This window comes from Pongo pygmaeus, chromosome 11 (genome assembly GCF_028885625.2).
Source record: "Pongo pygmaeus isolate AG05252 chromosome 11, NHGRI_mPonPyg2-v2.0_pri, whole genome shotgun sequence".
Lineage (NCBI taxonomy): Eukaryota > Metazoa > Chordata > Mammalia > Primates > Hominidae > Pongo > Pongo pygmaeus.
Window position 1 is genome coordinate 131,572,996 of NC_072384.2, and position 9,565 is coordinate 131,582,560.

Consider the following 9,565-nt stretch of genomic DNA (forward strand, 5'->3'; position numbering starts at 1 on the left):
GGACATCCAGTGAGTGACAGATTTGAGGTTTGAACTCAGATGCATTTGATTTCAAAAGTCATGTTCCTGCCCAGCCACATTCCTAAAGCACTGCATTACTTTTTTTTGCATGCACAGAAAACAATCACAGCAATAGTAATCCTTGATTTTTGTTGATTGCTAAACAACCCTTCATCCTTCTCTCTGAGTATTAGCAATGCAAAAGGCCAGAAGAATGGCATCAAAATAGTGACTATGGTTTTATAGATCATTTTCATTTTTGTCTTTATACACTTACCTGTATTTCCCAAGTTATCTACAATGCACATGCATTGGTTTTGTGAGACAGATATATGAAGTGTTTTTAAAGAGAAATATGGGTTTGGACATGTATTTGACATAGATGTCAGACTCAGAAAAGCTCTCCCTGGGGGTTGCCCGTCCCTATCACAGCCTGGATCATAGAGTAGACCCACCAGTACATGCCTGGGCTTAGGTGCTGGCAAGAGGCAATTTAGCAATATATTTGACTTATTCTACACCAAATCAACTGGAGGAAAGAATATAATTCAACCAATGGCCCATTGTCCCAGAGCCTTAATCACAAACTGGCTTTGTACAAGATTCCAGGAAGCTGTCAAGGTCAGGGAAGCCTGAGCCTTGGACCTCAAGTTGCTTACAAAGTAAGTTCAAGACAAAAACATACAGGAAACAACTTTTGAGACTGACAAGATAAGAAATGTGCAGTACCAGTATAAGAGGATTGACCATCAGCCAGGAAGGTAAGATACAGAAGTTACTGAGTCTTCCAGTAATTTCTAAAAGGGAAGTCAGAATCGTAGAGCTGAAAGCCATTACTCTGAGTTTTTATGATTCTGGGCCTCTGTAACTTTCCTGTGTCTTACTCTTGTTACTCAAATGTTTCCCTATAGTCTTTAGCAAAGAAAAAAAAAATACCTTGGGAAGGAGAAAAAGAATTAGTAGGGAGATAGAATCCCAGTATAAAACCACGAATACTTCTGAATGACAACAAAAAAAAATCACCGTAAGACAGCTCTGACAGTAAAGAGGCTGGACGTCATTCCTTCCATTTTTACAAGGAAAAAAGCTGAACAAACTGAAAAGCAAGAACTTTTCTTAGATTCTGCAGAGAATGGTAGTCACAGGCAAAGCACCCACCCTAAAAATAGAAAAGACAGAGGAATACAGAGAACCACAACTTACCTTCCAGAAGCAGAAGCCACTCAGGAGCCGGCAATTTGTAGGAGCACTTACGTGGTACCTGATGAATTGCTGGAGGCTGAGTGTTTGGGCTAGCTTAAGTGTCATAAACTCCTGGGGTCCCTGTAGTAGGGAAGCCCCACATTTTCCTGGGGTTACCTCCAGGAAGGTCACCAGTTTCTCACTGTGAAGACAGGAGAAAAATCCCCAGGCTTCAGGCAAGAGGAGAGGAAAAGTAACCATTTAAAACCATGCCCAGCGGAAAAGTAACCATTTTGAAAGCCGGGAGCATTCTGTTCTCCTTAAGTGTTCTCATCAAAGGACACTGTCTTACCAGGGCCTTATCTGCCCTAGGGGAAGGGCAGGCAATAAGACAACTTCAGCCCCCCTCTAGCCTTCCAGTCTCCATCGGGGGAGAAAAAGAGAAAGGCCACAGCAGGGACTTGGCTCACTGAGATTGAATTGTAAGATTACACAATGCCTCTCCTCCCCAGTACCTTATGGTATTAGTTTGCTAGGGCTGCCATGAAGTACCACACACTGGGTGGCTGAACCAACAAAGATGTATTGTCTCACAGTTCTGGAGCCTGGAAGTTGTCAGGGCTATGTCCCCTCTGAAGGTGCTGGGAAGGAGCCCTCCTTGCCTCCTAGTTTCCTGTGGTTGCTGGCAATTCTCCGCATTCTTTGGCTTGGAGCTGCTTCCTTTCAACCTCTGCCTCTACCATCACATGGCCTTCTCTCTGGAGGAGAGACAAAATTTGACCTCTACCTTATTAGGGCTTTCAATGGGGCCTGAGAATTAAACAGATGTAGACAGATGAACAGGAAAAGTATACAAATGTATTTAATATAAGCTTTATGTGTCATGGGAGCCTTCATAAGAAAATTGTCTTAGTCCATTTTGTGCTGTTATAGCAGAATACCACAGACCAGGTAATTTATAAAGAATAGAAATTTATTTCTCACAGTTCTGGAGTCTGGGAAGTTCAAGATCATGGCACCGGCAAGTTCGTTGTCTGGTAAGGGTCCAGACTCTGAGTTCAAGAGGGCGCTTTGAGTGGTGCATCTTCCCGAGGGGTGAACGCTGGGTCCTCATGCGGTAGAAAAGCAGAGTGGGTGATGCTTTTTACAGCATCATTAATTCATTCACGAGAGTGGAGTTCTCATGACCTAAACACCTCCCAACACTGTTGCACTGGGAATTATGTTTCCAATATATGATTTTTGGGGACAACAGACATGAAGACCTTTCAAAAAAAGTAATCAGAGTTAAACATTTATATACTGAGTCGGGCACAGAATAGTAAAACTGTGAAAATATGATAAGGCAAAGGGGCTTGTACTAGCGTGGTTAATTGGGTAGAAAAGTGACTAGGAAGATAAGGGTCAGGTTAACAAAGTTTGTTTGTGTAGATTTGTCTCAGCTTCAACTTTTTGTTCTTGATGATAACAACGTTACTTTCCTCCTGGTATAGGGAAGACATCTTCCATATTGAAGGTTTTAGCTTCCTTCCAGGAGGATTTTACCTACCAGGAAGGTTTTGCCTTCCAAGAGGGTTTTATCTCCTGCTTTTAGGAAAAAAAATAGGGGGGGCCAGAGTAACTTCTTAAACCTGCTAGTTAAGTGCCTTTAGTGCAAAATAATCCTTGCATCAGAGTGACACATTTTGGGGTGAAATGTTCTGAATTCCTTCACCTCTGTGTCTTCGTCTCCATGTATCCTCCCCTCTTTTTATAAGACCATGTCATTGGATTTAAGGACCTCTCTAATCCAGCAAGACCTCATCTTAATTTAACTACTTCCATCTGCAAAGACCCTATTTCCAAATAAACTCATATTCTGAGTTTCCAGGTGAACAGGAATTTAAGGGGGACACCCACCCTACATGAACAGGCTCCAGTATAATAAAAGTAGACTATAACTGAAAGAGTTATTTAAAATATTTAAGTTATTCAGGAGTTCTTGGCTGGGCACAATGGCTCACGCCTGTAATCCAAGCATTTTAGGAGGCTGAGGAGGGTGATCATTTGAGGTCAGGCATTCAAGACCAGCCTGTCCAACATGGTGAAACCCTGTCTCTACTAAAAATATAATAGCTGGATGTGTTGCTGGGCGCCTGTAATCCCAGCTACTCAGGAGAAGCAGGAGAACTGCTTGACCCTGGGAGGCGGAAGTTGCAGTGAGCCAAGATGGCGCCACCGCCCTCCAGCCTGCGCAATAAGAGCAAAACTCCATCTCAAAAAAATAATAATAATAAATAAGAGTTCTCAGGGAAAGCCAAAACAGAAGAGAAAAAAACCACCTGAAACTAGAGGAAACTAAAGTTTCTAGCACCTACAGCTATAGGAAACATTAAGCATGGCCCAGCTACTAGTCAGATTAACATAAAACCTCACACTATAAAGCCGATTTACTTCAGGTCCTACTATCATATACATCATGTCCAGCTTTCAACCAAAATTTGCAAGGCATACTAAAAGGCAGTCAAAAACTGTCAACCTAAATAACAGAGAGAGGCTCTCTAAAAGAAAAAGATATTTATTTAGGAACAGAGCATTGCAATGGGGATGTGTGTGCCACAGTTAACTGCATATTCAAGAAGGAAGAATGAGGATTATATTGTGTCCAGAATTGGTGGGTTCTTGGTCTGACTTCAAGAATGAAGCTGCAGACCCTCGCCGTGAGGCATGTCCGGAGTTTGTTCCTTCCTTCTGATGTTCAGACGTGTTTGGAGTTTCTTCCTTCTGGTGGGTTCATGGTCTCACTGGCCTCAAGAGTGAAACTGCAGACCCTCACAGTGAGTGTTACAGCTCATAAAGGCAGTGCAGACCCAAAGACTGAGCAGTAGCAAGATTTATTGCAAAGACCGAAAGAACAAAGTTACCACACTAGAGAAACGGACCTCATCGAGTTACCACTGCTGGCTCAGGCAGGCTGTTTTTATTCCGTTATCTGGCCCCACCCACATCCTGCTGATCGGTCCATTTTACAGAGAACTGATTGGTCTGTTTTACAGAGAGCTGATTGGTCTGTTTTGACAGTATGCCGATTGGTGCATTTACAATCCCTGAGCTAGACACAAAGTTCTCCGAGTCCCCACTAGATTAGCTAGACACAGAGCACTGACTGGTGCATTTACAAACCTTGAGCTAGACACAGGGTGCTGATTGGTGTGTTTATAAACCTTGAGCTAGACACAGAGTGCTGATTGGTGTATTTACAATCCCTTAGCTAGACATAAAGGTCCCCACTAGATTAGCTAGATACAGAGTGCTGATTGATGCATTTACAAACCTTGAGCTAGACATAGGGTGCTGATTGGTGTGTTTACAAACCTTGAGCTAGATCCAGAGTGCTGATTGGTGTATTTACAATCCCTTAGCTAGACATAAAGGTTCTCCAAGTCCCCACTAAACCCAGGAGCCCAGCTGGCTTCACTTAGTGGATCCTGCATCAAGGCCGCAAGCGCAGTTGCCTGCCAGTTCCGCAGTGCACCCGCACTCCTCAGCCCTTGGGCGGTCGATGGGACCGAGCAGCACAGGCTCGGGTGGCGCAGGAGCCCACGGAGCAGGGGAGGCTCGGGCATGGCAGGCTGCAGGTCCCGAGCCCTGCGCCGTGGGGAGGCAGCTGAGGACCGGCAAAAATTCGAGCACAGCGTGGGCAGGCCGGCACTGCTGGGAGACCCAGTGCACTCTCTGCAGCTACTGGCCCGGGTGCTAAGCCCTTCACTGCCCAGGGCCAGCGGTGCCGGCCGGCGGCTCCAAGTGCGGGCCCGCCAAGCCCAGGCCCACCCAGAACTCGCGCTGGCCCGCGAGCGCCACCGCAGCTCGGGTTCCCGCCGGCGCCTCTTCCTCCACACCTCCCGGCAAGCAGAGGGAGCCGGCTCTGGCCTCGGCCAGCCCAGAGAGGGGCTCCCACACAGTGCAGCGGCAGGCTGAAGGGCTCCTCAAGCACGGCCAGAGTGGGCGCAGAGGCCGAGGAGACGCCCAGAGGGAGCGAGGGCTGCCAGCATGCTGTCACCTCTCAATATGATTATTTTGAAATGATTATCCTTGGCTACAAGGGTCAGTAACAAAGGTGATGCCTGTCCAAGGTTGAACACGCAGCTTTGCTGGGCAGATTTCCTTGTGGAAGTATTTTTTTGTGTAAGGTTACAATGGCTTTTGTGCAAGGTTTTGGTTTTTACAGAGCCCTTTGTGATAGTTTTGTTATCACGCCAGTCACACAAAGACATACTGTATGATTTCACTTCTCCAATGTCCTAGAGTAGTCAAATTCACAGAGATTAAAAGTATAATTAGTTTTTGTTTCATGGGTATAGAATTTAAGTTTCACGAGGTGAAAGAGTTCTGAGGCGCTCTAGTATGGATCGGTCTCCCAAATGAACTCATCATGGGTGGTGGTGATGGGTGCACAAAATATGACTGTCACTGAACTATACACTTAAAAATAGTTAAGATGGTAATTTTTACATTATTTGTATTTCACCACAATAAGAATGTCTAACTTTTAAAAAGTAAATAAATGAAAGAAGTAATGGGATGCATCGTACCATACAAACTCTAATCAAAGAAAGGTGGGGCAACTATATTAATTGAAGATAAAGCAGACTTCAGAACAAGGAAAATTATAAGGGAGAAAGAGGAACACTACATAGTGATAAAGGGATCAATTCCCCAAGAAAATAGAATAATTCTTAACATACACGTACCTAACAATGTCAAAATATGTAAGGCAAAAACTAGTAGAATTGCAAGGTGAATTAAAATATCCATTCTTATAGTTGGATACCTCAACATAAGAGATCAGTAGCTGACAGATCCAATAAGGATGTAGCTGAACTAAACAGCAGCATCAATCAACAGGACATAATAGACATTTGTAAACGAATTCATCCAACAACAGTGGAATACACATTCTTCTCATGCTTACCAGAAATATTTACCATGATAGACCACATTCTGTGCCATATATGGAACATAAACATGTTGAAAAGAATTGAAGATGCAAAAATCCTCAATGAAATGTTAACAAGTCTTTCAATAATGTCAGATTTGTCCAACACTGAGATTTATTTCAAGTATGCAAATCTGACTCACATTCTTAAATCAATTTACATAATTCATCACATCAACAGGCTCAAAAAGAAAAATCATATGATCACATCAATAACTGGAGAAAAAGTATCTGACAAAATTCAATACCCATTCATGATAAAAATGCAACCCAAAATCCTCAACAAACTAGGAACAGAGAAGAACTCCCTCAACCTGATGAGGAACAGCTACAAAAAACCCCTACATTTAACATTAGACTTAATGGTATAAAACTAGATGTTTTACCGTAAAATCATGAATAAGTCAAGGATGTTCTCTCTCACCAGTCCTTTCTATATCATACTGGAATTCCCAGCTAATACACTGCATTGTCAGGCAGTTTCATTGTGTGAACATTGTAGGGTTCCTACGACGGCATAGCCTACTGCACACCTGGGCTATACGTGTTAGCCTACATGGCATAGCCTACTGCACACCTGGGCTATACGGGTTAGCCTGTTGCTCCTAGGCCACAAGCCTGTGCAGCATGTTTCTGTAGTGAATACTGTAGGCAATCGCAACACAATGATGTATCTAAACATAGAAAAATACCTTTCAAAATATGGTAGGAAAAATAAAAATATGGTACACCTGTATAAGGCGCTTACCATGAATGGAGCTTGCAGGACTGGAGGTTGCTGTGGGTGAGTCAGTGAGTGGATGGTGAGTGAATGGGAAGGCCTGGGACGTTACCGACCACTGCTGTAGACTTTATAAATGCTGTACATTTAGGCTACACCACATTTATGAAAACTTTATTCTTTCCTCAAGAATAATGTAACCTTAGCTTACTGTACTTTTTTATTTTAAAAACTTTTCAATTTTTAAAAACATTTGGACTTTTTTATAATAATACTTAGCATAAAACACCAACATATAGAGCTGCACAAAATATTTTCTTTGTATCCTTATTCTATGAGCTTTTTTTTTTCTTTTTTTCTTCTTTTTTTTGAGATGGAATCTCCCTCTTGTCACCCAGGCTGGAGTGCAATGGTGTGTCTCAGCTCACTGCAACCTCTGCCCCCTGGGTTCAAGCCATTCTCCTGCCTCAGCCCCCTAAGTAGCTGAGATTACAGGCATAAGCCACCACGCCCAGCTAATTTTTGTATTTTTAGTAGAGACAGGGTTTCACCATGTTGGCCAGGCTGGTCTCAAACTCCTGACCTCAGGTGATCTGCCCGCCTCGGCCTCCCAAAGTGCTGGGATTACAGGCACGAGCCACTGTGCCTGGCCAAAAATAAAGTCTTTCTGTAAAGCCACCATAAGCAGTCAAAAGATAAATGCCAAACTGAAAGGAAAAAAAAAAAAAACTTCTCACCACTTATATACAAGCAAATCAGTGAGAAAATGCTAACAACCCAATAGAAAAGGGGGAAAGGAGGAGATGAACAGACAGACGGTTCACAAAAGAGGAAATACAGTGATTTTTAAACAATAGAAAATTGCTCAACCAATGTCACTCTTTCCCTTTCTTTCTTTCTTTCTCTTTCTTTCTTTCTTTCTCTTTCTTTCTTTCGGCAGGGTCTTGATCTGTTGCCCAAGCTGAAGTGCTGTGGTGCCATCACAGCTCACCACAGCCTCTACCTCTTGAGAGGCTCAGGTGATCCTCCCGCCTCAGCCTCCTGAGTTGCTGGGACCAAAAGTGAGTGCCCCCGTGCCCGGCTAATTTTTGTGTGTTTTGTAGAGACAGGATTTCACCATGTTGCCCAGGCTGATCTCAAACTCCTGAGCTCAAGCAATCTGCCTGCCGCGGCCTTCCAAAGTGTTACGATTACAGGCATGAGCCACCATGCCCGGCCTCAGTGTCACTCTTAATAAGAAACATGCAGGATTAAAAGTACACTGAGGTACCAGTTTCATCTTATCAGATTGGCACCCATTCAAAAGCTTGATAGCACATGATGTGAGTAAAGTGGGAAATGGCACTCTCAAGCATCATCGGTGGAAATGTAAATGGGTACAATCCTAGTGGGGGAAATTTTGGTAATATTAATCAAGATTATAGCTGTGCAGGCCCTTTGACCCTACAGTTCTACAGGAAGAATGTATCCTGGAGATATACTCACGTGTGGAATGACAAATCCACAGTTATTTACTGCAACATTGTTGATTACAAAAAGAGCAGAAACCAATCAATTGTCCATCATTAAGAGATTGGTTAAAAAATGATGGGACAGCCATGCAGCTGCAAGGGAAGAAAAAGGAAATGCTTTATGACCAAATGTAGGACAAGCTCCAAAATATATTGTGGAAAGAAAGCACAGAGAAATGTGTATGGTACACTATAGTTTATGGAAAGAAAGAAAGAAAGAAACCAAGGCCTTATTTATCCTTATTTGCTTGTAGAGGTACTGTACAGACAATCTCTAAAAAAAAATTCTTTGCAAGGACACTGTAAGAAGCTGGAAGCCCGGTTGCCTTCAGGGAAAAAGAAAACAGGAACCCTGAGGACAGAATGGGAGAGATACCTATTTTGAAGGGTATACCTTTTTCAGGTCTGTTGGATTTTGTACTGTTGGGTCTGTGGTAGTTCTTTTGTTTGTTTTTGGGGCGTTTCGGCAGTCTCCCAGGCTGGAGTGCCGTGGTGCAACCATGGCTCACTGTAGCCTCGACCTCCCAGGCTCAAGCAATCCTCCCACCTCGGCCTCCCAAGTAGCTGAGACTACAGGCACATGCCACCCATCCTGGCTTTTTTTTTTTTTTTTTTTTTTTTTTTAGAGACGGGGTCTCACTATGTTGCCCAGGCTGGTCTCAAACTCCTCGACTCAAGCGATCTGCCTGCCTCAGCCTCCCAAAGTGCTGGGGTTACGGGCGTGAGCCACTGTGCCCGGCCTATGTTATGTTGGCTCTTTTCTCCTCTGCAACCTGGGGACAGAGGCCAGACCCTGAATAAGGCTGCAGCTGCTGCAGCGCTCTGACAAAAAGAGAAATCCTCACGGATGATGATGGTGGCCTTAGGGCACCTGTCAGCACAAGAGTGCTTTTCATAAGCACTAGTCATCTTCCCTGGTTTATAAGACAGGGAGTCACAAGAAGGAGAAGATGGCTCCCATGGTGTGGGTGAGAGAAACTAAGTAAAATAGGCCCGCGGGCCCACCCACGCCCACTCACGACCTGGAGAGCCTGCAGTGGTCCATGCTCTACCACCCAAGGGGTAAAGCTCAAACGCCTCTGCCCGGCATCCTGAGATCCAGCTCCCAAGCAGCTTTCTGGTGCTCCCTTCCTCTGTTCTTCAGGTGGGCTGCACGGAGCCTACACCAATTTTCAA

At 44.1% G+C, this 9,565-nt stretch overlaps 1 protein-coding gene across 1 annotated transcript in view; it reads right to left on the bottom strand.

The window, feature by feature from the left end:
• GPR55 (G protein-coupled receptor 55) overlaps positions 1–1,434 on the bottom strand; it is a 57,488-nt gene extending 56,054 nt beyond the window's left edge. The window contains exon 1 of the mRNA XM_054478453.2: positions 1,204–1,434. The gene's annotated coding sequence lies outside the window, so the exon portion shown is untranslated. The remainder of the gene's footprint in view (positions 1–1,203) is intronic.
• Positions 1,435–9,565: the final 8,131 nt, after the last annotated feature.